This window comes from Giraffa tippelskirchi, chromosome 14 (assembly GCF_054371585.1).
Source record: "Giraffa tippelskirchi isolate mGirTip1 chromosome 14, T2T-mGirTip1v1.2.pri, whole genome shotgun sequence".
In the NCBI taxonomy this organism is placed as follows: Eukaryota; Metazoa; Chordata; class Mammalia; order Artiodactyla; family Giraffidae; genus Giraffa; species Giraffa tippelskirchi.
This window is the reverse complement of record NC_137288.1, coordinates 61286218-61313896: the sequence shown is the minus strand read 5'-3', so window position 1 is coordinate 61313896 and position 27679 is coordinate 61286218. Positions and strand designations below refer to the sequence as shown.

General features: G+C 44.6%; 1 protein-coding gene across 7 annotated transcripts in view; it reads left to right on the top strand.

Moving 5' to 3' along the window:
• The window catches only part of MYO5B (myosin VB), a 337885-nt gene that overhangs the window by 31617 nt on the left and 278589 nt on the right, over nt 1–27679 (top strand). Inside the window, exons 1-2 of one of the 7 annotated variants that reach the window (XM_081562012.1) lie at nt 4338–4395; nt 13240–13298. The exons of 5 other annotated variants lie outside the window; for them this stretch is intronic. The gene's annotated coding sequence lies outside the window, so the exon portion shown is untranslated. Of the gene's footprint in view, nt 1–4337; nt 4396–13239; nt 13299–27679 lie in introns of those variants that run through there. One more of the 7 variants, XM_081562021.1, reaches the window with a different exon arrangement.

Genomic DNA, 27679 nt, shown 5'->3' with positions numbered 1-27679 from the left:
GTCCTGGTAAGGAACAGGGAACTAACAAGCCACCACCAACAGGAAGAGTTCAGCAAAGGTCAAAAGGAGACGCCATGTGTCCTGCCATCTCCCAGAATCCTTCTTGCTGGTATCCATCTTGGCTGAGTAGTGCATGTGCCCCCAGGAAGGACCCGGAATCAGAATGATTGGCTAAAAGGACAACCTGGAAACTAATCCCATCACCGTAAAACCACGTGGCAGAGCAGTCCTGCTGTGTTCTCTTACCCTCCTGCTTGCCTCCCAGGTGCCTCTTCCCAATAAAATCCCTTACTTTGTCAATATGAGTGTCTCTTCAGACAGTTCATTTCCAAGTGTTAGACAAGAACCCACTCTCAGACCCTGGATAGGGGTCCCCCTTCCTGCAACAAAACCAGGTCTTATTAACACCCCGCTTCCTCTGAATCCCATCATTGTCTGTGGTCCTAGTCTTTCAGCTGAGTGTGGAGGTATATGCCTTCTTGGGGAGAGAGTGTTCTTCGTTTAACGAGTTCATCTTTCTGTCAGTCAGACTGGGAGCTCCACACGGGGGCACCTATGACTGTAGTGCTTTGTGCTTGGCCCCCAACCGTGAGTCCTGTACTCTGAGGGACTCACACACACTGAAACGTATCTTGAGAAGAAAGGCCAGGATGGTGAGGAAAGCAGGAAACCAAAGTGTGTGAGAAATGGTTGAACTGTTTCAGGGCTTTTTCTAGAGAATGAGTTCAGGATGGGTTGGTGTTGGTAGTTGGGGTGGGCATTGGCTATGAACACTGACTCCAAATAGCTTGGAGTACAGCATGGGACCAGGAGTGGCGGGCGGCGGGGGGCAGGGAGAGTAGATGTTTTTGAGGGTGTACTCTGTGCCAGCTCTTATGACCCGTTATTTCCTCTCCCCAGTCAAAGCTCTGACTAGTGGGTGAACGTGTCACAGAGATTCCCACCCAGTCTAAGACACAACTTTCGGAAGACTCGAGTGGTCCATGCGGCTGCCCCCTGGCACTCCCACTGCAATGAGTTTTCATGAGGGGACTGGCTGACCTTTTGTGGGGAGTCTTCCTGCTTCATGGCTTGTCCACAGGATGAATTCAGCTAAGGACCATTCTTTCCTAAGACAGTCCTTACTTTGAGGGGATTAAGTTGTCTTTTCTTTTGCCAATGGTCTCTGACATTAAGTAAATATTAACTGGTCCATAGATTCTCTTTTAGGATCAGGGCTGCCTCCCAAGACCTACCTGTAAGACCCTTTTCAACAGTGAGTTCCTATGGCTGTGACCTCTGTAAAGGTAACTCATAGAGAGCCTAGAATATAGCCTTGCCCTCTGTAGATGGCTGCTAGAAGTTAGAAAAAAAAAAAAAAGAATTTCCAGGAGAGCAGTTATCCTGGTTGATCCCAAGTCAGGGATATAGAGGCACACCTGGCAGACCCTGTTGTTGCTTCTGCTTCTGTCTTTACATTGGATGTTCTTGCCTGATGATTCATCCTTAACTCGGAAGTACTGACCTTTGCATGTTGTGTTTAACCTGTTTTCCTGTGAATGTGAGAGGATCCCTTCTCATTCCTGTCCATGTCATCTGTGGTTGCATAAATCTTGTTCAATTTATGGCTCTCCAAGACCCAGCTTCATTATATTCATTCATGAGTGTTTGTCCTAATTCTGCAAGAGTGGATAAAGGTTGAACAGAAGAGTTTCTGCCGTCTGAAACTCAGTATCGAATAGGGCAGCAGCAATGTAGGTTCAGTCCCTGGGTCAGGAAGATCCCCTGGAGAAGGAAATGGCAACCCCCTCTAGTATTCTTGCCTGGAGAGTCCCACGGACAGAGGAGCCTGATGGGCTACAGTCCATGGGATTGCAAAGAGTTGGACACGACTGAGTACACAACACAAATAAGACTAGATAGAACACACAGCAAGGGATGAGTAGGTGCTGAAGAGGGTGCAGGAGCTTGTGTCTACTAGAATCTGGAGTGTTCTGAATAATGGGACTGGGAAGACCTTGAAAAGTGGGCAGTGGGAGAAGGGAGGTGGTGTAGGTATGGAGCAACATGAAGGCCTGGGGATAGAGAACAGTGAAGGGACTTTCTTGGAGCAGAAGTTTCATGCTGGAATGTTCCATTGGGGAGGTAAGCCTGTGTTGGTGAGGTGGAGGGGTGGGGAATCAATGTGATGTGGGAAGCCAGGGGGTGTGACAGGGTGCTGGGCTGTGACCCTCGGGCTTTGCTGCTGTTGAGCTGGGTGACTTGGGATGGCACAACCTCTCTCTGTTTCCGAGGTTTCCTGGCTTCTAAGTTTAGGCCTAGCCTTGAAAAATGGCTGTGAGGGTCAAGGAGGATAATAAGCAGGTGCAAGAACCTTGAAAATGTCAGGGTGTTGAAATGTATGAAAAGTTTTCTGCAGAGATTGAAATCATTACTTATCTGAGTCAGAAAGTGGAGGAAAGCACCTTTTCTTTCTTTTTTTTTTTTGTTCATTTTGACGGTATAGGGAGGGAGGGATATATGTTGCACCAAAACTCATGCCTGATTTCTTAGGTCTTTCCGAAGATCAGGGGAGATCTGCCTGTGGTTAGCTGTGGATTTGGTTAACTTACTCTGAGGCTGACCATATCTTATCCAGGGTCTGTTTATTTTCAGAAGTGAATGGCTGCTGTAGACAAACCTGTTTTACTTCCTTGGGAGGCTACCCAGGGTAATGAGTTTAAACTTTCTCTTTGTCTTTTGTGGTTGTTAGTCTTTACGCATGAGAGGAGCTGTAGAATGTACAGGCTTTGTGCAGCCAGCTCTTCTCTGGAAATGCCCAGTAACAATGAGAGTAACAGTGGATGCCGTGGTGGTACAGGTACACGTTTATATTTAATCTGAACTTCATGATGATTTATACACATTACCATCCTTAAGCTTGTTGTTGTTCAGTTGCTCAGTTGTGTCCAACATTTTGCGACCCTGTGGACTGCAACACGCCAGACTTCCCTGTCCATCACCAACTCCCAGAGCTTGCTCAAACTCATGTCCATCGAGTCAGTGATGCCATCCAACCATCTCGTTCTCTGTCATCCCCTTTTCCTCCTGCCTTCAATCTTTCCGAGCATCAGGGCCTTTTCTAATGAGTCAGTTCTTTGCATCGGATGGCCAAAGTATTGGAGCTTCAGCTTCAGCATCAGTCCTTCCAATGAATATTCAGGACTGATTTCCTTTAGGATTGACCTTAGTGCTCAGAAATTCTGCCTCTTATAAACTAGTCAGAGAGGAGATTGCTTTTCTGATTGGTAAGAAGACAGTTGATAAGTCTTAGGTAAACTCACTTGGCATTTTCCTCTCCCTTTTTGCATCTGCTCTGATAGAAGAAATAGGATGAAACAACTCACCGTGCTTATTGGGAGAGCCAGGCAAGGCGACTTAGTGATTCTCCTCTGAGTAATATGGGAGCAGTAAGGACTCTTTCATGAGCATGTGGATAAACTGCTGGAAGGTGGTTAGAAGCAGTGGTGAGTGTACAAACATTAGGAAGATTTTAATTCAAAATATTGAGATGAAAAAACTTACACTCAGGGATTACCAAGATGCACAGCTGGTTGAACGCAAGCCACTTGTAGTTCTTTTAAATCTTGTCCTAATGTGGGTCCTGTTCTAAAAGATGATGGTAAGACTAAAGAGCTATGTTTTTTTAAATTCTTAAAATTTTTATTTATTTTTGGCTGTGCTGGGTCTTTGTTGCTGTGTGTGGGCTTTCTCTAGTCACGAGGAGCAGGGGCTACTCTCTCGATGTGGTGTGTGAACTTCTCATGGAGGTGACTGCTCTTACTGCAGAGTATGGGCTCTAGGGCGTATGGGTTCATGGTTGTGGTGTTATGGTGCAGGGGCTTAGTTGCTGCAAGACATGAAAAATCTTTTTGGAGCAGGGATCGAACTCAAGTTTCCCGCATTGGCAGGTGGATTCTTAACCACTGGACCTCCAGGGAAATCCTAATGAAGAACTAACTATATTTTGGTTAAAGGCCTAAGAAAAGATGATCCTTAGTTCTCCGTGCTTGCGTGAAATGAGGGCTAGTTGTTCTTGCCACGTGATTGCTTCTTATGTGGGGTAGTTGCAGCTCCTGTTTATGGAGTGTCTCTTCATGCCAGAGACTGAATCATATACACTGATTCATATAAATTTGGAAGGTTTTTTTTTTTTTCTAACTTTTGTTTTTCACAGGAGTCTGTGGGTTACAACCACTGGAAGAAGAGCTTCAGTTGGGATTAAAGCCTGTCCACTGTATGGCAGGCCTTTCCAGTCTATTCTGTCTCTTAATTGTGAGGCCAACAAAGTGCTTTTGTGAGTGCTGGCTTGTAAACCTAAGTGCACAACCTAACAGCTAGAGTCAGGCAGGATTGTAGCAGAACCACCAAGGACAGGTGAGAATTTACTTCATTTCAAAAGGTTTTCAGAGAAGGAGCGTCTGCGTGATCCTTCATTTCGGGGCCTCGAACAGCCCTTGCTGTGACTGAGCCCAGTCACCCCTGCCTCACTGTGGCCTATCCCTATTAGGAGTGCTTATTAAACAAGCTAATGGTTTATTATTATTTTTTAACTTTTAATGAAGTCAAATTTATTTTTCCCTTTTCCCCCTTTTTTTCATAATATATATATTTTATTGAAATACAGTTGACTTACAGTGTTTCAGGAACACAGAAGGTGATTCAGTTATACATATACACGTGTTATTTTTGAGATTATTTTCCACTATAGGTTATTACAAGTTATTGACTGTAGTTCCCTGTGCTAGACAGTAAATGTTTGTTATTTAAACAAGCTAATGGATTATCAGTTCGTACTTTTGCTGTTAAGGGTTCTGGATCAAATGCCCTCATGGTAGTTCTCGATAATTGGTAAAAAGTGTGAACTCAGACCAACGTTTGTAGACTAGAAACAAAGTACTGAGATGATCGAGGACTCTGCCCAGGGTCCTCGAGCTCCACCTTGACTTCGCCACTTGAACTCGGGAGCTCTGTCTGCCCCTCCCCACCGTGCTGGTGGCCCTGGAGCTGCCTTTGCCTCTCAAGGAAGGCATGGTGGAGCGTCAGCGGTTCCAATTTTAAAAAGCAAGGGGGGCAAATTCAGCACACAGAGAGGAGACCCCTGCCTTCAGGGTCATGTGGTCGTGGATTGTCAGATGTTTCTTGTTGATGCTTTGGTTAAGCTTTAAAAGTATTTACACAATTAGTATAAATTGGTAGAAGTTCAAACCATGTAGGGATCTCTGGAATAAGAAGTGAAGCCCTCATCCCACATTCCTCCTTTCTCAGAGGAAACCACTGTTATTCCCCAGGTGCGCACACCCACCCACCCACCCACATCCAAGTGTGGAGGTTCATGCTTCTCCATAAACAGGGCAGGCTTTGTGAGGTGACCACATAACCCCGAAGCCCGAGACATGAAGGGACACTCGTGTTCACAGAACCCAGGGGGATGGGCTGACCTTGTTGAGGTTCAGCTGGGGTCCTTGGCCTTATGGGCATCTTGCGGTACCAGCTGCTCTTGAACGTTCTGATGGCAGCAAGTCACAGATGCTGGTGGAGATGTGCTCCTCCTCTGCAGGGCTTGGGAGGCGAAGGATGCTGCAGTCTCGTTCACAGGCTTTCCTCGGATACCCATGCACGGGCTGACCTGGGTTTGTTTTTATCAGGAAGACCAAGAATTTCTCCCAGGTCTCACGCTGCCATGCTTAGCAGTTGCCAGAATATAGTCCCTCTGCTCAGAGTTGCTTATGTTCTAAGTTCCTGCGATACTGTGAACATCTCTCATTGCACACAGGATCCCTCCTAGCTTTAGAGTCACGACTTTGAAGTGAGCGCTGGAACAGTCTTCTGGTGCCTCACAGAAGACTTTTCATCCTCCAAACATCGAACAGGACCATCCTCTGACTAAAATTAGCGTATACAAGGCGCATGTGCCCTGTTAGCCTTTCGGCCAAGCTGGATTGTCACTCAAGTGATTCATTTGTGCCACAGGGTTTTCTTGTGGAAGACCTAATCAGGAACTCACAATTACTTTATAGCCCAGACAGTGAGATGACCACTTCAAATCTGCATTAACATGCCATTGGTATAGTCATTTTAGTTTGATTTCCTGCATTTTTCATAAGGAAAATAAGTGAGTTGCTGCTTGTCTCAGAGTGAGATCCAGAATTTGAAACCATTTGGTGGCATTTTGGGGGCACTCGAAGGGGCTCCTGGTACCACAGTCCTTTGTCTCAGCACAGAAAGAATACATTGTTGTTATTGTTGTTCAGTTGCTAAGTCGTGTCTGACTTTTTGTGACCCTGTGGACTGCAGCATGCCAGGCTTCCCATCCTTCACTCTTCCAGAGTTTGCTCAAACTCATGTCTATTGAGTTGGTGATGCCATCCAACCATCTCATCCTCTGCCACCCTCTTCTACTTTTGTCTTCCTTTCCCAGCATTGGGGTCTTTTGTAATTGACTCTTCGTATTAGGTGGCCAAAGTGTTGGAGCTTCAGCATCAGTCCTTCCAATGAATATTCAAGGTTCATTTCCTTTAGATTGACTAGTTTGATCTCCTAGCAGCCCAAGGGACTCTCAAGAGTCTTCTCCAGCACCATGATTCAAAAGCATCAATTCTTTGGCACTCAGCCTTCTTTATGGTCCAACTCTCACATCGTATGTGACTACTGGAAAAACCATAACTTTGACTATACAGATCTTTGTTGACAAAGTGATGTCTCCACTTTTTAATACACTGTCTAGCTTTGTCATAGCTTTCCTCCCAAGGAGCAAGAGTGTTTTAATTTCATGGCTGCAGTCACCATCTGCAATGATTTTGGAGCCCAAGAAAATAAAACCTGTTACTGGTTCCACTTTTTCACCTATTTGCCATGAAGTGATGGGACCAGAAGCCATGATCTTAGTTTTTTGGATGCTCAGTTTTAAGCTAGCTTTTTCACTCTCCTCTTTCACCTTCATCAAGAGGCCCTTTAGTTCCTCTTCGCTTTCTGCCATTAGGGTGGTATCATCTGCATATCTGAGGCTATTGAGATTTCTTCTGGCAATCTTGATACCAGCTGTGCTTCATCCAGCCTGCCGTTTCTCACGATGTACTCTGCATATAAGTTAAAGAAGCAAAGTGACAATATACAACCTTGACATACACCTTTCTGAATTTGGAACCAGTCCATTGTTCCCATGTCTGGTTTGAACCGTTGCTTCTTGACCTGCATATGGGCTTCTCAGGAGTCAGGTAAGGTGCTCTGGTATTCCCATCTCTTGAAGGATTTAAGAAATTGTAAATTTTAAAAGAATTTAAGAAAGAATTTAGCAAGAGGCAAAGTGATAGTCCTATTAGATTAGGATGCTTGTGAGGCTTACAAGTGGATGGGTGAGAGGATGCTGTGCCCCGAGAACTTAGTGAGCTACAGTTTTATTAGTGAAGGAAAAGTGGGGAGGGGTAAAAGACTGTCTTTTTTGATGTCATGCTTCCATCATCAGCTCCTCTTCCTGGTTAAGAAGGGGAGTATTTTTTGTCCCTATGTGGTCAAGTTAGGTTCACAGATTGTTCTGTGTGTGTGCATAAAGCATGTCCTAGGGATCTTAACTTACTGAGCTCACTGGGCACGCTGTAGGTCTCATGCCACCATTGTTTTATTGTTTGGGGGCATGTCCTGTGCTTCTGTTGCATGGTTTTGTTGCTAAGCAATCCTGCTTGGTTTTGGGGTTAAGCAGACCTGCTCTCTTGAGTAATCATTAACTTACAGGGGTCTCTCCCATATGTTTTCTACTTACAGTCCCGTAGTGGGATTAACTGTTTAACCACTTGCTTTGTCCCTTTACTCTGTCCCTGTCAAATTCACCAATGTGTGAACAAAGGCCATGAGTTACTTTCCAGTGTGATGTTATTTTTGTTTTTTCGTTTTGCAGAATATATACTTTTGATGAACACCAACTAATATATATAAATTTGACATTGATTCTACATAGGTTTTAAGAAACCTGTACCAGAACTTAGAAAATGATTATTTTAGCTTTTCTGAGTCTTAAATTCAAGGAATAAATCGCAGTGAGACATTTAGGCAGGTTCTTTGGTCGTTTGGATCTGTGGGTGGGTTTGCACATGGATCACTTAGTCTCATGTGTTTTTTTTCTAAAAATTATACTTATTTATATATTGATTTGGCTGTGCTGAGTCCTAGCTGTGGCATGTGAACTCTTTGTTGCTGCGTGTAGGATCTAGTTTCCCAGTTCCCCGACCAGGGATTGAACCTGAGCCCCCTGTGGACCACCCAGAAAGCCCCTTCTCATGTGGTTCTTACCTGGGGAAGCTTGCGATGTCAAGAGCTGTGGGTGGTCAGTCTTGGCAGTGATCAAGGTAATGGAGAAGGCTCTCAGCTCCTTTCTGGTCTCAGTCCTTAAGGTTTCAGTCAGATCTGAAATAACCATCACCCCCAAAGCTGTCCTTTTAGTCATGCCGACAGCACTGACACCTCATTTGCTGGAAGATACCTGTCATCTTTCATCTCTGTCCATACAGGAGGGGTGCCTTTAGTTTCTTAACCCAGACTCATCATCCCTGAATGTTCTGTGCAGGTTCCAGTGAGGGAGTGCTTTCTTGGGGGGGGTCAAGCCTTGGGACACTCAGGGAAGCCTCTGGGATTCTGTGAAGGAGCTTATGCTGTATGATTAGGCAGGTGGCTGCAATTCTTTGCCCGCCACCTCAGCAGGGAAATACGGGGGGCGCAAACAGGACACGGGATCAGCAGGCCGTGCTGTCTACCGAGGCCCCGAACATCGGACTTGCTGTACAACGTATCGGTCTGCAGTTGAGGAGCTGCAACTCAGAGAGCAGCTCTTCGTTATGATGACTCAGCCCTCCAGTGTGCATAATTCTTCATTCCAATTACTGCTCTCAGCGTGCCGCCAGCTGTCTTAGATCAGAGGCCAGGGAGGCTTTGAACTGACTGGGTCTTCCCCTGGGACACGAGCTCTTGGGGGCGGGGTGGGGCTGGTCTGATGCGTCCTTGGAGCTGGAAAGAGGCTGAGGAAGCTGGGAGCCAGGGGCTGGTGGGATTCAGAGTGGGCCCTTCCCCACAGAAAGTGGACAGCTCCCCAACAAGGCCAGGTACCAGGTCAGGGGGCTGATCTCCCTCACATCCCTTGAAAAGTTTGTCCGGTGGTCCAAAACAGAGTTCTCCAATACAGTCCAGTCCTAGCTCTGCCCAGATTTTTTTTTTTTTTAAAGCAAATCAGGGTTTAAGAAGAAAGGAAATTAGCACATATTGAATTCTTACTAGAACCAAGTGTTTTTCCTGTATGGTCTTATTTAATTTGCACGAAAGGTTTATTCTAATTTTACGAGTACTGGAGTCTGTATTCATTTATTTGTGACACTGAAAATTTTCTTTTATTGGGCTTCACATATGTATATAATTGTGGTAAGGAAAAACAATGCACTAAATCAGCAAATACATTGTTATAGTTCAAAAAAGGAAAACAGTAATGAATGAAGTCATAGTAATGTCTTTTTTTTTTTTTCAAAAGTGAAAGAGCATCACATTAAGAAACACTTGCAAATGAGTGGACCCATGAGGTTCAGAGTGTGATTTGCATGTGGAATGATGGCGTTAAGGTCGCTCAAGTTTGGAGTCTGTATTTAAAATTAGATCTGTCTGACATCAATGGCCACTAGTATCCAGAAGGCCTGATAATACAATTTTTTTCCCTGATAATATAATTTGAGGATTATATCTTAGGTCATGATTCTTGGGATTTAGACCCTTCACAAGGGAGCGGAGACCCAAGATGACTGACGCCTTAGGGTGAAATAGGGGAAGAATTGGTGGTGTCCATTGTTTCTGGGAAGAATTCACTGTGGGTCACAGGGTGATGGAAATTCTTTATCCTCAGAATATCAGACTGGCGTGCCAACCCTGAACTAGGACATCTTGGCATGTTTCTTTTTTGGAGCTATTTTCATTGCATGTGGAGGTATGGTGAGTGGGAGGGAGGTGAGGGGATTAGGAAGAACAATAAGGCAATATTGAACCCTGGAATAAAAACGGAACCAAGATCTAAATCAGATCCAAGGAAAGACTGGAAACCTGCTAGGGAGACAGCACTCAAGGCAGGCATCCAGGGCTCAGAGGCAAGCTCCTGAAAACTGGACTTGAAAAATTAACTTTAAAACCTGATGCACGTACTTCCGAATGACTCTGAGTCTTTTAGGGGCACAGGCCAGACTTTGTGTGTTCATATATGGCAGCACCCGAAAGCAGAAGTGTATAGGGGGCTGTAGACCTGTAGTGTAGCTTTATCTCTGCTTGGGGAGCCTGTCATTTTCACACCTGTCAGTGCTGGTAACTGTTTCCTCCTGCTGTCTACCTCACGGGATCCTAGGATTTGGCAGCATAGTTATTGAGCTCCATAGAAAGCAGATCCCTAAGTATTTCGTGTTCATCATCAATTTGCCAGATATGGGCGAGAGATGAGGCACAGAGCAGGTCCTCTTCTAAAGAAGTTTCTGCATAGAACAGTCTTATGGACACTGTGGGAGAAGGTGAGGGCGGGACGATCTGAGAGAATAGCATTGAAACGTGTATTATCATATGTGAAACAGAACGCCAGTCCAGGTTCGATGCATGAGACAAGTGCTGAGGGTTGGTGCAATGGGATGACCCAGAGGGATGGGATGGGGAGGGAGGTGGGAGGGGGGTTCAGGATGGGGAACACATGTAAACCTGTGGCTGACTCATGTCAGTGTATGGCAAAAACCACTACAATATTGTGAAGTAATTAGCCTCCAACTAACATAAATAAATTAATAATAATAAAAAGTTTCTGGTGCTGTGGGGGAGATTAAATCCACAGATACAGGGCTGTGCAAAGTGCTGTGACAGAGGCCTGCAGAGGGCTCTGATGAAAGGTATCTCAGTGAACCATGTCAGGGAAGGCTTCCTAGAGGAGGAGACACTTGATCAGAGACTTAGGACGGGGTAACTAGGCAGAAAAGGAGTGTTCTGGACAGTGGGAATGGTATGTAAGAAATAAGAAAGCAGAGTGCGTTCAGTGAAGTGGCAATGGTGCAGGATGTCTGGAGTCTCAGGTCGTTGGCTCTGGGATCAGGAAACGTCTTGTATGCTACCTAAAATGTCTAGACTTTACCTGAAGCAGTGGGGAGCCATAAACAGATCTTAAGTTTAATTTCTGCCGCTAGGATATAGGGTCCCCGAGCATGGGGGACAATGTCTGTTTGGTTGACTGCTGTATCCTTGGGACCGTGAATGGTGCCTGGCACATTGGGAGGACAGTGAACTTCATCACCTTTGTGTATGCAACAGACCCATGTGCCGTGCATTGGGTTGGAGGCGTTAGCAAGGGTGTTCACCAGGAGGTCTCTGCAGTAATTCAGGTGACTTAGGAGAGGGCAGTTGTGGTGATTAGAAGACAAACCCGCTTTGAGAGGAGTTCCAGGAAGACCTGCAGACCCACTGCATGTGGCAGGTGCAGGGGAAGAACTGAGGTTGACTCCCAGGACTCTGACTGGGACACTTACAGAGGGAACCCAGTGTGGGCAGGAAGGGGGCGGGTGAGGGTGGAGTTGTTAGGGGCAGGTGGGGTTGAGGCGTCTGTAGAACAGCTGGTGGTGCTGGCCTGCAAGCCTTTAGACATCCACATCTAGAGCCCAGGAAGGCATTCCAGGCTTGACAAGGGGCTTTAAGGTTTAGCCGGGATCAGGTAGAGTGGAAACTATGTAAGCTATCACTTCCCGAGTGTGGAGGAGGAGACAAGACAGTGGGGCCCAGGGGCCGGGGGGACGCGGTTCAGGGGCCCAGGGGCAGCGGGGACGCGGTACAGGCGCCCGAGGGGCAGCGGGGACGCGGTGCAGGGGCCCGAGGGGCCGGGGGCACGCGGTGCAGGGGCCCAGGGGCCGGGGGACGCGGTGCAGGGGCCAGGGGCAGGGGGGACGCGGTGCAGGGCCCGAGGGCCGAGGGAGGGGGCAGACTGTGCTCTTGTTGAAAAACAAAAGCACAGAATCATATGAAGTAAAAAGTCTGCCCCCTTCTCTTTGCTGCCTTATCCCCTCCCCGGAAGTAGCTGCAGAAGACATTTCGTCCTGTATCCTCCCAGCTGTTTTCTGTGCCTAAACAAGCCTAAATATGTTTGCCTTTTATTTTTAAACAGAGGGATTTGACTTTTATAACTTCCCCTTCAATTCTATGCGTCTGTGATTCATGCAGAAAAACATTTAAAGAGATCTGGTAAAAATACAGGTTGAGTCTTATGGCTGATTGATCCAGGTTTAACACCCCATGGTGAAAGTACAGAATTGTAAATGTTATCCAACACAGCAACATCAAGATGATATGGTGGAGTCTGTGCTTCTTCACCGAACACGTGTGACTACACACGGTGGGGGGAGCACAGCCCCCCTCCTCCACCTCCACTCCCTGGTCCCTTCCTGCTGCTGTTGGTGTTGTGGTGCATAGTTCACTGAAGTTTCCTGGCTGCACTGAACTAAAGCAGGTCCACGCAGCAGGAATTCCAGAGGCTGTGAGATCACCTGAGGGCAGGAGCCGGGTTTGCTTGTTTCTAGCCACCTGTATATCCCTTAGAAGAAAAGGGCTTTCCAGAGTCCTTCTTCTTGGCCAGCAAGACTCTTATCCCTGGCTGTGTGACCTTACTCAGGTGACTCCATCTCTCTGGGCTTTGCTTTTTCCATCTCTAAAATGAGAAAACTTGGACTAAGATCTCTACAGTTGCTTCTGGCACAAGTGTTTCGTCATAGCTCTCCCATCTACCTGCTGTGGGTTAGACTGAGTGAAGGTAGAGCATGAAAGTGTATTGACAAAGACCACACGCTATGTAATTTGCCCTCAATAAATCATAATTAAACTGAGCTACTGTCTTACATCACCTTTTCTACCTTCTAGGGAAGTGGCATGGTAATTTGCACAGTGGGAAGGGCTGTCCCTTTAATTTAAAAAAAAAACGAAGAAAAAGATATTAAAAAAAAAAAGAAAGGAAAAGAACAGAGCCATGCAGAAAGTGTTTTGAAGTGTATTGGATTTTGGTAAATGGTTTCTTCCATCAATGTCACAGGCACCCGTGAAGGCCAATGGTATAACAAGTCTGAAGATTTAATTAGAACGGCTTTTGAGCTTTTAAAACACCACTTCAGTGGAAAACCATCCATTTTTTCCTCCTGATATGCCTCAGGATCCTTCAAATGACATTTTTTTCCTTGTTTGCAGAAATCTTTTATTCTGGGACCACCACTGTCAAGTTAAATTCCAACATCTTATGATTTTGGGTAAGACTAGTTGGATAAGAGATTTTGTTGTTGTTTGAATACATTTTTAAAAAAAGAAATGGAAAAATACACTTTTTATGAAGAATGGAATATTTACATTTTGAAAGCTCTTCCTATCAGCATTTTTAATTTAAATACCTCACTTTTGGGGATGATCCTAGGGGACTGTTGCTCTTAAAACTTTAAATAAGACACCTGAATGTAGGTCACTTTGCAGTCATTTTAAGTTTTGCATCTTGACGGAAGCTTCAACTTCCCTCTGTGCTGAGAAAGATGTGAAAATTCCAGGCAGAAACTTTCTCCTGAGGGAGGTGCTTAATTGCTGCCTCTCTTGGGATTCCTTACTTTAAGGCAACTAACTAGTACATCTGCCAAAAGTAAATACGGAGCCCTGATGCATCCCCAACACCAAGGGACTTGGGGATGTGTGGGTTCGAGTCCTGCTGCTGGACACTTTACTTGGGACTTGGCCTCAAGCAGCCTCAGCTTGTAAAGCAGTTTGGGAGGAGCCTTTGCTCTCAGAAGGCCTGGTGGATGTGTGTGGGTTTTTTTTTTAATTAATTTTTATTGGAGTGTGGTTACTTTACAATGTTGTGTTAGTTTCTACTGTACGGCAAAATAGATCAGCCATACATACGTCCTCTCCCTTTTGGACTTTCTTCCCATTCGGGTCACGAAAGAGCGTCAAGTAGAGTTCCCTGTGCTCTACACTATGTTCTCCTTAGTGATCTATCTTATACATGGTATCAACAGTGTATATATATATTAATTTCGATCTCCCAATTCCTCTTGGGCTTTCCTCTTTGTATCCATTCGTTTGTTCTCTACATCCCTTTCTCTATTTCTGCATTGCAAATAGGATCATCAGTACCATTTTTCTAGATTCCACCTGTATGCATTAATGTACGGTATTTGTTTTTCTCTTTCTGACTTACTTCACCCTATATGACAGTCTCTAGGTCCATCCACGTCTCTACAAATGACCCAAGTGAAAGTGTGGGGTTTGTTTAGCTGAACCATGTGCATCTGTTAGGTTCTTTCTAGGTGTGGCAAAGGGCCTTAAGAATTTATAATGTGTATAGTTCTTCCTGTAGACACTTATTGGCAGCTAATCTGGTGTTTCACTGGGTTGAAATACCAGCATCTCTGTTCTTCCTAGGCCAAGCTTCTGTCACTGAAAAATACATTGCTCTTCCCCTAAGGTCTCCTGAGGGTCATTTCTGGGTTTATTTGCTGTCATTCTGCATGTATGTAGCCCATGTAGAGCATCTTCCAGAAACCTCTCTTACATTTTCCATGTAAGTCCTGTTTCTGGACAGAAGATGAAACATGAATGTCGTAAAGGCCCAAAGTCCCGTCACAGCTGTGCCTCTAGCCAGCTTCCTCCCTGTAAACCAAAGAGTTTGGGTGAGAGGTGATGATATTGTCTGACCCAAGGACTCTCCTGAATGCCTCTGTGTGCTCAGTCCTAAACCAGACCCTGTGGGAGCTGAGACAGGGCAGATCACCTTGAGCCTTCTAGGCGCGCCCGTAGCAAAGAGTAGGCCAGGGCTGCACATCGTCTTTCTTTTTGCACATTAAGTTCTCACTTTACCTCCTGCCCTTCCCGTGGCGCCTGTTAGGAAAGGCTCTTCCCGGGGACTTCCTGGTGGTCCAGTGGTTAGGACTTCGCCTTCCAATGCAGGGGGTGTGGGTTTGATCCCTGTTTGGGGAGCTAAGGATCCCACATGCCTCATGGCCAAAAAACCAAAACATAAATCAGAAGCAATGTTGTAAAAAATTAAAAGAGACTTTAAAAATGGTCCACATAAAAAAAAAAAAATCTTAAAAAAAAAGAGTTCTTCCTGTCTGTACTGTCTAAGGAGACCTTCAGGGATTTTCTGGGTCTGGTGCTAAGGTTATAGAATCTTTTCATTCTTATTCCTAGCCTTCAGTGTGCTTGCGTACTAGGTTGCCTCAGTCGTGTCTGACTCTTTGCGACCCCATGGATTGTAGCCCACCAGGCTCCTGTGTCCGTGGAATTCTCCAGGCAAGAATACTGGAGTGGATTGCCATGCCCTCCTCCAGGGGCCTCGCCTTCATGTATCTGGATAAATACTGAGGTAACTAGTCATGTAGAATTCTTATCCCCAGGTGGGTCAACTGCTGCAACACCTCTTTCTGGGGCTGGGTGTCCACCAGGTGGTGGAGAAGCCTGGAGTTCTGAGCCCGTGAAGTACTCACATAGTCACAGATAGTTCTTGTCTCAGAAACTGATGCTTCCTTCTGAATCCCACCTATGGGCCCACTCCTGCCTGCCAGAGTCAGGGAGAATGCCCATTGTACTCTGTATGTCAGCTCTTCGGATGTTTTTAAGACAGGAAACAGCCTTCCCAAGGCCCTTCCAAGCTATAAACTTGTCCGCTCCACTATTATTCATTTAACAGACCTTTACCACTCTCTCCTTCCTATGAGTACTCACTAGTTTGCCAGAGATCTTCTTCATGTGTAGTTAGTTCTTAATGTGTAGTGCTCTGGGCTAGATCCTGTTACCTTGATCAGTCGGAACAAGAAAGATAAAACTTAAAAAAAATTATAATTGAAGGATAATTAATTGTTTTACAATATTGTTGATTTCTGCCATACATCAGCGTCAATCAGCCATAGGTACACATTTGTCCTCTCTCTCTCGAAACTTCCTCCCACCTCCCACCCCATCCCAGCCCTCTAGGTTGTCACAGAGCACTGATTTGAGCTCCCTGAGTCATACAGCAAATTCCCACTGGCTATCTATTTTGCATATGGTAGTGTTTATGTTTCCATGGTACTCTGTCCATGGAAGAGTAGACATGGGCACCCTCTCCTTCCCCTGTGTGTCCACAAGTCTGTTCTCTATTTCTGCACCTCCACTGCTGCCCTGAAAATAGATTCATCAGTACCATCTTTCTAGATTCCATATATATGTGTTAATATATGATATTTGTTTTTCTCTTTCTGAGTTACTTCACTCTGTATAATAGGCTCTAGGATCATCCGCCTGATTCGAACTGACTCAAATGCATTCCTTTTTATGGGTGAGTAATATTCCATTTATGTACCACAGCTTCTTTAAAATCATTCATCTGTTGATGGACATCTAGGTTACTTCCATGTCCTAGCTATGGTACATAGTGCTACAGTGAACCTTGGGGTACGTGTGTCTTTTCAATTACGGTTTTCTCAGTGGGATTGCTGGGTCACATGGTCGTTTCATTCCCTACTTTTGTAAGGAATTGCCATACTGTCCTCCGGGCTTCCCTGGTGGCTCAGATAGTAGAGAATCCACCTGCATTGTGGGAGACCTGGGTCCATCCCTGGTTTGGGAGGATCCCCTGGAGGAGGGCATGGCAACCCACTCCGGTATTCTTCTTGGAGAATCCCCATGGACAGAAGAGCTTGGCCGTCTACAGTCCATGGGGTTGCAAAGAGTCAGACATGACTGAGCAGCTAAGCACAGCACATACTGTCCTCCGTAGTGGCTGTATCAATTTACATTTCCACCAACAGTGCAAGAGCGTTCCCTTTTGTCCATACCCTCTCCAACATGTATTGTTTATAGATTTTTTGATGATGGCCATTCTGACTGGTGTGAGGTGATATCTAAATATAGTTTTGATTTGCATTTCTCTAATAATGAGCTATGTTGAGCATCTTTTCATGCCTTTATTAACCATCTGTATGTCTCTGTATGGAGAAATGTCTGTCTAGGTCTTCTGCATACTTTTTGATTGGGTTGTTTGTTTTTCTGGTATTGAGTTGCATGAGCTGCTTGTATATTTTGGAGATTAATCCTTTGTCAGTTGTTTCATTTGCTATTATTTTTCCCTATTCTAAGGATTGTCTTTTCACCTTGTTTATAGTTTCCTTTGCTGTGCAAAAGCTTTTAAGTTTAATTAGGTCCCACTTGTTTATTTTTTTCTTAATATATATATTATTAAAGTATAGTTGACTTAAAATGTTTCAGGTACACAGCAAGGTGATTCAGTTATACATACACACATATATTGTTTTTGAAATTGTTTTCCGTTATAGGTTATTACATGATATTGACTATAGTTCTCTGTACTATACAGGAAATAAACCTTTGTTGCTTGTTGCATATCTGTCTTTTTAAATTAGAAATGTAGCATTCTATTCATACTAAGTCAAACAAGTGGAATCAAAATGTCATAAATTTTTTTAGTTAGGCAAAAATTTGTAAGTTTTCTAAGATATATATTATTATACATACTATTCATATATATGTATACAAAAGCTTTTCTGTAGTGCTTGATAAAGGCTTGAGAAAGAACATAAAAAAAAGAAATGGAGAAATTGGAAAACATAAACTAAATGAAACAGAAGCACTGAATATGAAATAGAAAAACTGAAACAACTAGATAAAAGTAAAAAATCATCAAACAGTCCAGTTGTTTTTAAATATGGCTGCTCACTAGAAACATATCTGGAGCTTTGGAGAAAAAAAAGCGATACCTGGCCATTTGTATTTTTCAAAGATTCTAAGATAATTCTGATGTGCATCTGGATTTTGAAAAGTGATTACAGGTTTTTCCATTAAATGGTAGTTTTGGTGATGTAGAATTCTGTTATTTTTCTGTTGACCAATCATGATACAATGCTATTAAGTGAGTAATTGTTACATAATCACAATAGTAAAAGATGTTTATTAGTTTTCACAGTCAATAGCCAGAGGAAAAAATAAAAGATTATTACAGTTGCAAGCCGTAAAGGGAACATGGTTAACCTAAAAATATAAAATAATCACATACAGTTTGGAGGGTCAAGCAGAGTGATGTGGCCATGCATACCCGCACGTGTTTTCAGCCACCCAGTCTGTGTCTTTTGGTTGGTGCATTTAACCCATTTACACTTAAGGTAATTATCGATATGCATGATCCTATTACCTTTTCTTAATTGTTTGGATTTATTTTCTTTAGGTAAGTCTTTTCCTTCTCTTGTGCTTCCTGCCTAGAGAAGTTCCTTTAGCATTTGTTGTAAAGCTGGTTTGGTGATGCTAATGCTCTTTTGTTTGTGTGGAAAGCTTTTGATTTCTTCATCAAATCTGAATGAGAGTCTGGCTGGATGGAGTAGTCTTGGTTGTAGGTTCTTCCCTTTCATCACTTTAAATATATCGTGCCATTCCCTTCTGGCTGTAGAGTTGCTGTTGAGAAATCAGCTGATAGCCTGATGGGAGTTCCCTTGTATGTTATTTGTCATTTTTCCCTTGTTGCTCTTAATATTTTATCTTGGTCTTTAATTTTTGTCAGTTTGATTACTATGTGTCTTGGTGTGTTCCTCCTTGAGTTTCTCCTACCTGGGTCTCTGTGCTTCCTGGACTTGGTTGGCTATTTCTTTTCCCATCTTAGGGAATTTTTCAGGTGTTTCTCTCTCTCTCTTTAGTCGCTAAGTCGTGTCTGACTCCTGTGACCCCATGGACTGTAGCCTGCCAGGCTCCTCTGTCCATGGGATTCTCCAGGCAAGAATACTGGAGTGGGTTGCCATTTCCTTCTCCAGGGGATCTTCCTGACCCAGGAATCAAACCCGGGTCTCCTGCATTGCAGGCAGATTCTTTACCATCTGAGCTATGAGGGAAATCCAATCAACTGTACTCCAATTGTACTCAGCTATTATCTCTTCAAATATTTTCTCAGGTCCTTCCTCTCTTCTCCTTCTGGGACCCCTATATTGTGAATGTTGGTGTGTTTTAATGTTGTCTCAAAGGTCTCTTAGGCTGTCTTCACTTTTTCCTTTTTTGTATAGTCTGTTCTGTGGCAGTAATTTCCACCATTCTGTCCTCCAGGTCACTTATCCATTCTTCTGCCTCAGTTATTCTAATACTGATTCATTCTAGTGTATTGTGCATCTGTGCTTGTTCTTCAGTTCTTTAGGTCTCTGGTAAACATTTCTTGCATCTTCTCCATCGTTTTCCCAAGATCTTGGATCATCTTCATTATTATTCTGAATTCTTTTTCTGGAAGGTTGCCCATCTCCACTTCATTTAGTCATTTCTGGGGTTTTATATTGTCCCTTTGTCTTAGACATAACTCCCTGCTTTTTCATCCTGATTATCTCTCTATAATGTGGTTTTTGTTCTAGCCACTGTGGGATTGTGGTTCTTCTTGCTTCTTCTGTCTGCCCTCTGGTGGATGAGGCTAAGAGGCTTCTGTAAGCTTCCTGATGGAGGGGACAGGGTGGGAAAAACTAGGTCTTGCTCTGGTGGGCAGAGCCTTGCTCAGGAATGCTTTAATCCAATTATCTGGTGATGGGTGGGGTTGCACTCCCTCCCAATTAGTTGTTTGGCCTGAGGCAACCCAGCCCTGGGGTCCATGATAGAGTTAATGATGACCTCTAATGATGATCCTCAAGGAGGACTTCCAGGACTGTTGTTGCCAATGCCCCCAACCCTGTGGTGAGGTTCTGCCGACCCACGCATCTACAGGAGACCCTCCAACACTAGCAAGTAGTTTTGGTTCAGTCTCCTGTGGGATCACTGCTCCTTTCCTCTGGGTCTTGGCACATACAAGATTTTGTTGATGCCCTCCAAGACTGAAGTCTGTTTCCCCCAGTCCTGTGGAAGTCCTATAATCAAATACCAATGGCCTTCAAGGTCAGATTCTCTGGAGATTCTCAGTCCCTTTGTCAGATCCCCTGGCTGGGAAGCCTGAGGTGGGTTTCAGAACCTTCACAATGGGAGAACTTCTTTGGTATTATTGTTCTTGATGCTGGGAAAGATTGAAGGCGGGAGGAGAAGGGGAAGACAGAGGATGAGATGGTTGGATGGCATCACCGACTCAATGGACATGAGTTTGAGTAAACTTCACGAGTTGGTGATGGATGGGGAGGCCTGGCATGCTGCAGTCCATGGGTCACAAAGAGTCGGACACAACTGAGCGACTGAACTGATTATTGTTCTCCAGTTTGTGGGTCACTCACCCAGTGGATATGGGATTTGATTTTATTGTGACTGCACCTGTCCTACCATTTTGCTGTGGCTTCTTCCTTATCTTTGGGGTATCTTTTTTGGTGGGTTACAGTGTCCTCCTGTCAATAGTTGTTCAATAGCTAGTTGCAGTTTTTGTCCCTTGCAAGAGGAGATGAGTGCATATCTTCCTAGTCCACCGTCTTGAACCATAAGCCAAGATAAAACTTAATAGAAATGTTAAATGCTTCATTTAGGTTAAAACAATTCAATAATACAAGTACCAGATTCTCCTTGGCTGGGCTGAAGTCTCTGTGAAGAAGTGATGGGGTCTTAATTTAGCTCCTACTGATGTGAGTTGGTAATTTTTCAGGAGTTTCTGTGATTCATCTTTTTTCCATTTTTGAAAAGAGACATTTTCCTGTCATATGTCTTCTGGTGCTTGTCTTCACCATGATTCCTTACAATTAAAATGATGCTGCTGTTTCACATCGTAAATCAATACACTTGGATTTGCAGATTAAGGTGAAGCCATGTACCTTGCTGCTGTTTGTCTTAGACTCCAGTTACCCTTCAAGCTCTTGGTGCAGCTCTAGCTGTTGTGTTGACTTATGTTGGAATAGTCTTTTGGGGCTGGGAGGCTAGTAGCCTCCTGTGATGGGGCCTTTGAACATCTGGCTCTGACACCGCAAAGCGTGGCAGATGTGTGAAACCAAAACATGTGCTTCTGCAGCTGTTCTGTCTTGCCCTTTGAACTCAGTAGAAAATGTCCTCTACCCATCCTTTCATTTTAGGGACCAAGCACAAACCCCACAGAGCACAAACCCCCAAGTTCCCGATTAGAACCCCTTCATCCTGTCAGAGACGTGGATGAAGACATTGCTGCTTTGGTTGGGAAATGAATGTCACAGAGTTTGGCTTGTTCACTAGTAACTGGTCTTTCTCTTCCTCTGATCACCTGGTGGAATTGTATACCCTCACCCAGGTGAACTTGGGTGTGACCATAGTGTTTGGTTTACCCAGGAAAATGTGAATGGAAGTAGTTTGTGTTGGTTCAGGTGGCACACTTCACCCAGCTCTTTTTATCTCCTCTGCCATGGTAACCAGCACTAGTGCAGATAGGAGCTGCTCCATCAGCGTCAATTCCAGAATAAGGCTGACACAGAGGACCAGCCAACCCATGATGAACACAGAGCAGATGCAAGAAGCAAATCTTTGCTGGCTGCCAGTGAGACTCTGAGTGATCTGTGACCATAGCAGAACCTAGTTTATTCTGATGAATGCGTTAGATTAGCCGACTTCTAGGTTACCTTCTGGCGACCCACTCCGGTACTCTCACCTGGAAAATTCCATGGACGGAGGAGCCTGGTAGGCTGCAGTCCATGGGGTTGCGAAGAGTCGGACACGACTGAGCGACTTCACTTTCACTTTTCACTTTCATGCATTGGAGAAGGAAATGGCAACCCACTCCAGTGTTCTTGCCTGGAGAATCCCAGGGACGGCGGAGCCTGGTGGGCTGCTGTCTATGGGGTCGCACAGAGTCAGACACGACTGAAGCGACTTAGCAGCAGCAGCAGCAGCAGGTTAGCTTCCCCGAAGGTAGTTGGCAAACTACTTGGTAGAATCAGAGCAAACTGCATCCTGTTGATCCTGGAAGTAAAGCAGATTTTCCACAGAAATAGACTGTCATAGACTCTCTCAGAGAGACTCTCATTGTAAAGAAGACATGGTAGGTGGACTTCTCTTTCTTTCTTCCTCCTCACTGTCACTGCCTTGCTCGTTACCCCCTTTCACAGAGAGATGTGGGAGGGAAGAGTGGTCTGGCTTCAGATCTAGGAGGCTGACTGACTGGTGTCTTGCCTCTGTGTCGATGGGTAAGTATATCTCTTCGCTTCCCTGGTGGCTCGTAAAGAATCTGCCTGCAATGCGGGAGACCTTGGTTCAATCCTTGTGTTGGGAAGATCCCCTGGAGGAGGGCATGGCCAACTCACTCCAGTATTCTTGCCTGGAGAATCCCCATGGACAGAGGATACAATCCGTGGGCTACAATCCGTGGGGTCTCAAAGTCGGACAGGATTGAGTGACTAAGCACATATCTGACTCCATACCTGAAATGACAGTGAGCTGCTTACCCTCTGCACGTGGGTAAATTTAACATTTCCCACAAAGAGGTCTGGCTTTTGTCAAAGTTGAACAGCATGATTCAGGGTTGGGGCTGGATATTCCAGAAAGACCAGTAGGATTTTGGGTGGGAGCTGGCCACATCTTAGGATGGGGTGTGGCCATGCCAGAAAGATCAAGAATGGTTTAAGCTAGGCACTTTGAGTCATGCCCAGAGGGGTTGGAGATCAGCCATGCAGGCAGCTGTCTGATGAAGACACCCTCTTTTCCTTTACTCTTATACAGCCACCCCCACAGCACTTTTGACCCCAGATGTGTGGGCTTTCCCCCCAAACTGACCAATTCTCAAATACCAGCTGGGTGTCCAGCAGTGCAATCTGACACTGTCTACCTGGAGTTGGCATCAGATCCCACAGGTTAAGGGCTTGGTTCCACACGGCTGCCCCCCTACTTCAGACACCAACCTCAGGTGCCAAGTTGCAAACTGTACTTCTGACTCCCCAGCTTGGGTTTGATAGTTTGCTAGAAGGGTCACAGAACCCAGAGAAACACAGGTCCTGGTTTATTACAGAGGATATGATAAATGCTGCAGATGAACAGCCTGATGAAGAGAGTGAGATCCAGGAGGGTCTTAAACACAGATGTTTCTGTTCTTGTAGAGTTGCGATATGTCACTCTCCTGGCACATAGATGTGTCCATCAGCCTGGAAGCTCTTTGAACTCTGTGCTTTGGGGCTTTTTGTCAAGGCTTTATCATGTAGGCAAAGCTCAATTTCTTTTCTCCCTGGAGAATAGGTGATTGGGCCAAATGTTCCAAGCTTCCAATTATGGCATCAGGGTCTTTTCCAGTGAGTTGGCTCTTTGCATCAGGTGGCCAAAGTATTGGAGTTTCAGCTTCAGCATCAGTCCTTCCAATGAACATTCAGGACTGATTTCCTTTAGGACGGACTGGTTGGATCTCCTTGCAGTCCAAGGGACTCTCAAGAGTCTTCTCCAACACCACAGTTCAAAAGCACCTATTCTTCAGTGCTCAGCTTTCTTTATGATCCAACTCTCACATCCATACATGACTACTGGAGAAACCATAGCTTTGACTAGATGGACCTTTGCTGGCAAAGTAATGTCTGTGCTTTTTAATATGTTGTCTATGTTGATCATAGCTTTTCTTCCAAGGAGCAAGCGTCTTTTAATTTCATGGTTGCAGTCATCATCTGCAGTGATTTTGGAGCAAAAAAAAAAAAAAGTCTGTAACTGTTCCCATTGTTTCCCCATCTATTTGCCACAAAGTGATGGGACCAGATGCCGTGATCTTTGTTTTTTGAATATTGAGTTTTAAGCCAGCTTTTCCATTCTCCTCTTTCACTTTCATCGAGAGACTCTTTAATTCTTCTTTGCTTTCTGCCATAAGGGTGGTGTCATCTGCATATCTGAAGTTATTGATATTTCCCCTGGCAATCTTGATTTCAGCTTGTGCTTCATCCAGCCCAGCTTTTTGCATGATGTTCTCTGCATATAAGTTAAATAAGCAGGGTGACAATATACAGCCTTGACGTACTCCTTTCCCAATTTTGAATCAGTCCGTTGTTCCATGTCTGGTTCTAACTGTTGCTTCTTGACCTGCATACAGATTTCTCAGGAGGCAGGTAAGGTGGTCTGGTATTCCCATCTCTTTAAGAATTTTCCACAGTTTGTTGTGATCTACACAGTCAAAGGCTTTGGTGTAATCAGTAAAGAAGAAATAGATGTTTTTCTGGTATTCTCTTGCTTTTTTGATGATGTAACGGATGTAGGCAATTTGATCTCTGGTTCCTCTGCCTTTTCTAAAACCAGCTTGAACATCTGCAAGTTTATGGTTCACATACTATTGAAGCCTGGCTTGGAGAATTTTGAGCATTACTTTACTAGTGTGTGAGATGAGTGCAATTGTGTGGTAGTTTGAACATTTTTTGGCATTGCCTTTCTTTGGGATTGGAATGAAAACTGGCCTTTTCCAGTCCTGCGGCCACTGCTGAGTTTTCCAAATTTGCTGGCATATTGAGTGCAGCACTTTCACAGCATCATCTTTTAGGATTTGAAATAGCTCAACTGGAATTCCATCACCTCCACTAGCTTTGTCTATAGTGATGCTTCCTAAGGCCCACTTGACTTCACATTCCAGGATATCTGGCTCTGGGTGAGTGATCACACCATCATGGTTATTTGGATCATGAAGATCTTTTTTCGTACAGTACTTCTGTGTATTCTTGCCACCTCTTCTTAATATCTTCTGCTTCTGTTAGGTCCATACCATTTCTGTCCTTTATTGTGCCCATCTTTGCACGAAATGTTCCCTAGGTATCTCTAATTTTCTTGAAGAGATCTCTAGTCTTTCCCATTCTCTTGTTTTCCTCTATTTCTTTGCATGATCACTGACAAGTGGACAGTTGGCCCTAATTCTTAGCACTATCCTCTTTGCATCATGACTCTTCAGTAGTTCGTAAGATCCTATTTCTACTGGTCTGCTGAATGGAAAGAATTGATTTCCATTCCTTTAAAGGCTGTCTGCTGTTTTGATTGCAAAACTCAGAAAGGAAGGACTGAGAGTTTCTTGTGGACTTGGAGGATTTCCATCCTGTAGTGGGTGTGATAATAGAACACTTACCACTCGTGTCCTCCTTTTAAAAACTAATTAACTAACTAATCTGGCTATATTAGGCCTTAGTTGAGGCATGTAGATTCTTCATTGTGCCATGCAGGATCTTTAGGTGCAGCGCACTGGCACAGTAGTAGCATGCAGGCTTAGTTGCTCTGCGGCATATGGGATCTTAGTTTCCTGACCTGGGATCGAACTCACTTCCCCTGCATTGCAAGGCAGATTCTTACCCACTGGACCACCTGGGAGTTCCCTACTCCAGTCCTTCTGACTTGGAACCACAGCCTCATATGGGAAACAGTTTACCTCCATGTTGCCTAACAAACCCAATGACCTGGTAATGCTTGTCAGTTAAAATTAGTTCCTGTGCACTGAGGCATCACTTCTGTTTTTGTCTCTGTTCGCCCACTTAGCCCTGTGTTTGGGAGGAGTTTCTACCTTTTAGTTTTAAGAAGAAGATAAAATGTGTTGCTTTCCTTGGGCATCTCGCGAATAGTAAGTAGTCACTTGTTTCCCCCACATTTTAATGAATAAAGATAGCCTAGTGCAAGCAGCATAAAGTCACTTTAAATCTTAACTCTAGAACCAAATGTGAAATCTTGGGGTCTCTTAACAATTATAGTGAATTTTACAGAATGACCTAAATTTCACACATAGCAAATATTGGGAGTATAAAATTTTACATCCAATTATCTAAGTTGATGCCATTTTCTTTGTAGTTCAGCTGATGTGTTTTTTAGCCTTTTTCCTTAGCGTGGTTTTAACTGCAAAAAACCTGGAACTTTCTGAATGACCCTTATCAGAAAAGGATTGACTCCGATCAACTATGATATATGTTTACTTTATTAAATTGGTTCTTATTTATTATATCTGTATAATACATTTCCATTGGAGAAGGAAATGGCAACCCACTCCAGTATTTTTGCCTAGGAGACCCCATGGACAGGCAAGCCTGGTGGGCTACAGTCCATGGGTTGCACAGAGTTGGGCAGAACTTAGCGACTAAAACAACAGCAACATTTCTGTAGACTTGTTTACGTGTGTAGTTTCAGGAGCTGTGACAAGAGTGGGCCAGGTTGCTGGTGGGCTGGGAACAGTGGATGCGAGAGGGAGCAGTGTCAGGGCTAGTTGTTCTGGGATCACCTGCTGCTTAGCCCTGGAGCTGCTGGGTTGCATCTTCTCGGGGAACAGTGAGGACACTGCATAGGCGGGACCAGCATGGATCCTCACTTAAATCCAGGGCCCCCGTTACTCGATCGTATCTATAGAGTGGCTTGCCGGGCAGTGTGGTTTCAAGACTGCTGGACCACTGTTCTCAAGGAACTTCCATCACTCACCTGTGCCTTTTCCATTGCCTGTCTGTGACTTGGTTGCATTTAGATCATGACATGAAGAAAGGCAGTTCTAAATATGCCAGGCAAAGCTGGAAATCATAGTTTGATGTTCTTGGGACCTTTTGGGGAAAGCTGAGCAAAGAGTATTGATCTGCTGGGGCTCAAACTAAAGGATTTTTTTTTCTGGCCCTAACTGAGCCCCATGTCTATCATGGCTGAGTCACCTTCATGCACTGTGTGAAGTTGGAAGAAGGTCCTGACTACAACCCTCTGGATCCATCTACACACAGAACACCCTTGGAGCTGGCACTGTCTGTAAGAAGAACAATCAGGGGACAGGAAGAGGGATTTTAAGAATAGGTTTTCCAAAGGCCTGTGGACCTGAATATTTCGTGCACTCTGGTCTGCCCAAAATACTACTGAGAGTTCCTCAAATTAGCTAAACATTTTTACAGTATTATTATAAATAAGCTATTTGGGAAAGGTAACCAGGAATTTATTAGCATGAATTAAATTAGCTTGTTTATTGGTTGAGAACAGGGTCCTGGGAGGGCTTTCCAGGTGGCCCTAGTGGTAAAGAACCCACCTGCCAATGCAGGAGACATAAGAGAAGCAGGTTTGATCCCTAGGTCGGGGAGATCTCCTGGAGGAGGGCATGGCAATCCACTCCAGTGTTCTTGCCTGGAGAATCCCATGGACTACAGTCCACGGGGTCGCAGAGAGTAGGACACGACTGAAGCAACTTAGCATGGCACGGGAGGGTCCTGGGAAAATGGAAGTAAGATGTACCTGTTGAGGCTGAGAGAGCTGGGTCCACCCCAGGCTGCCCATTGTTGTGGGGCTGGTGGCACGAGGGTCCCCACTCATGAGACCCTGGACCTCACTCCTCAGAATTGACATCCCTGGTCTTTGCTCATCTCTCTGAGGGAGAATGGCTGGGCGCTGGTACTTAAACAAATACAAGGAGGGAAGCTTTTCCTCTGAACCGCCAGGAAATAGGGTAATAGATTGCTCATTTTATGGGCAACTGAGGGTTTACTTAGGCATCAAAGTGCTTCTCAGACTTTATTTGGGGAGGATTCATCAAATAGGGGCTACTGAGCCTAATTTCACTTTATTTTCTTGATGACTCAGGAGCCATCCAAAAAACCCAGTATTTCAGTGTGGTTTAGATGAGATCCTTTCCGGGTCTAATGAGGTGGGCTGGGCCTTTTATCCTTCATCTAAATGGAACCAGAATAATTTAGCATTCTCTTCCTGTGCTGTTCTTTGATTTAGTCTTCTCCTGGACCACCGGCTCCTCCTACAGTCTCCGGTCCGCTCCGAGCAGCATGACTCCATTTGCTGTGTCCTCTGC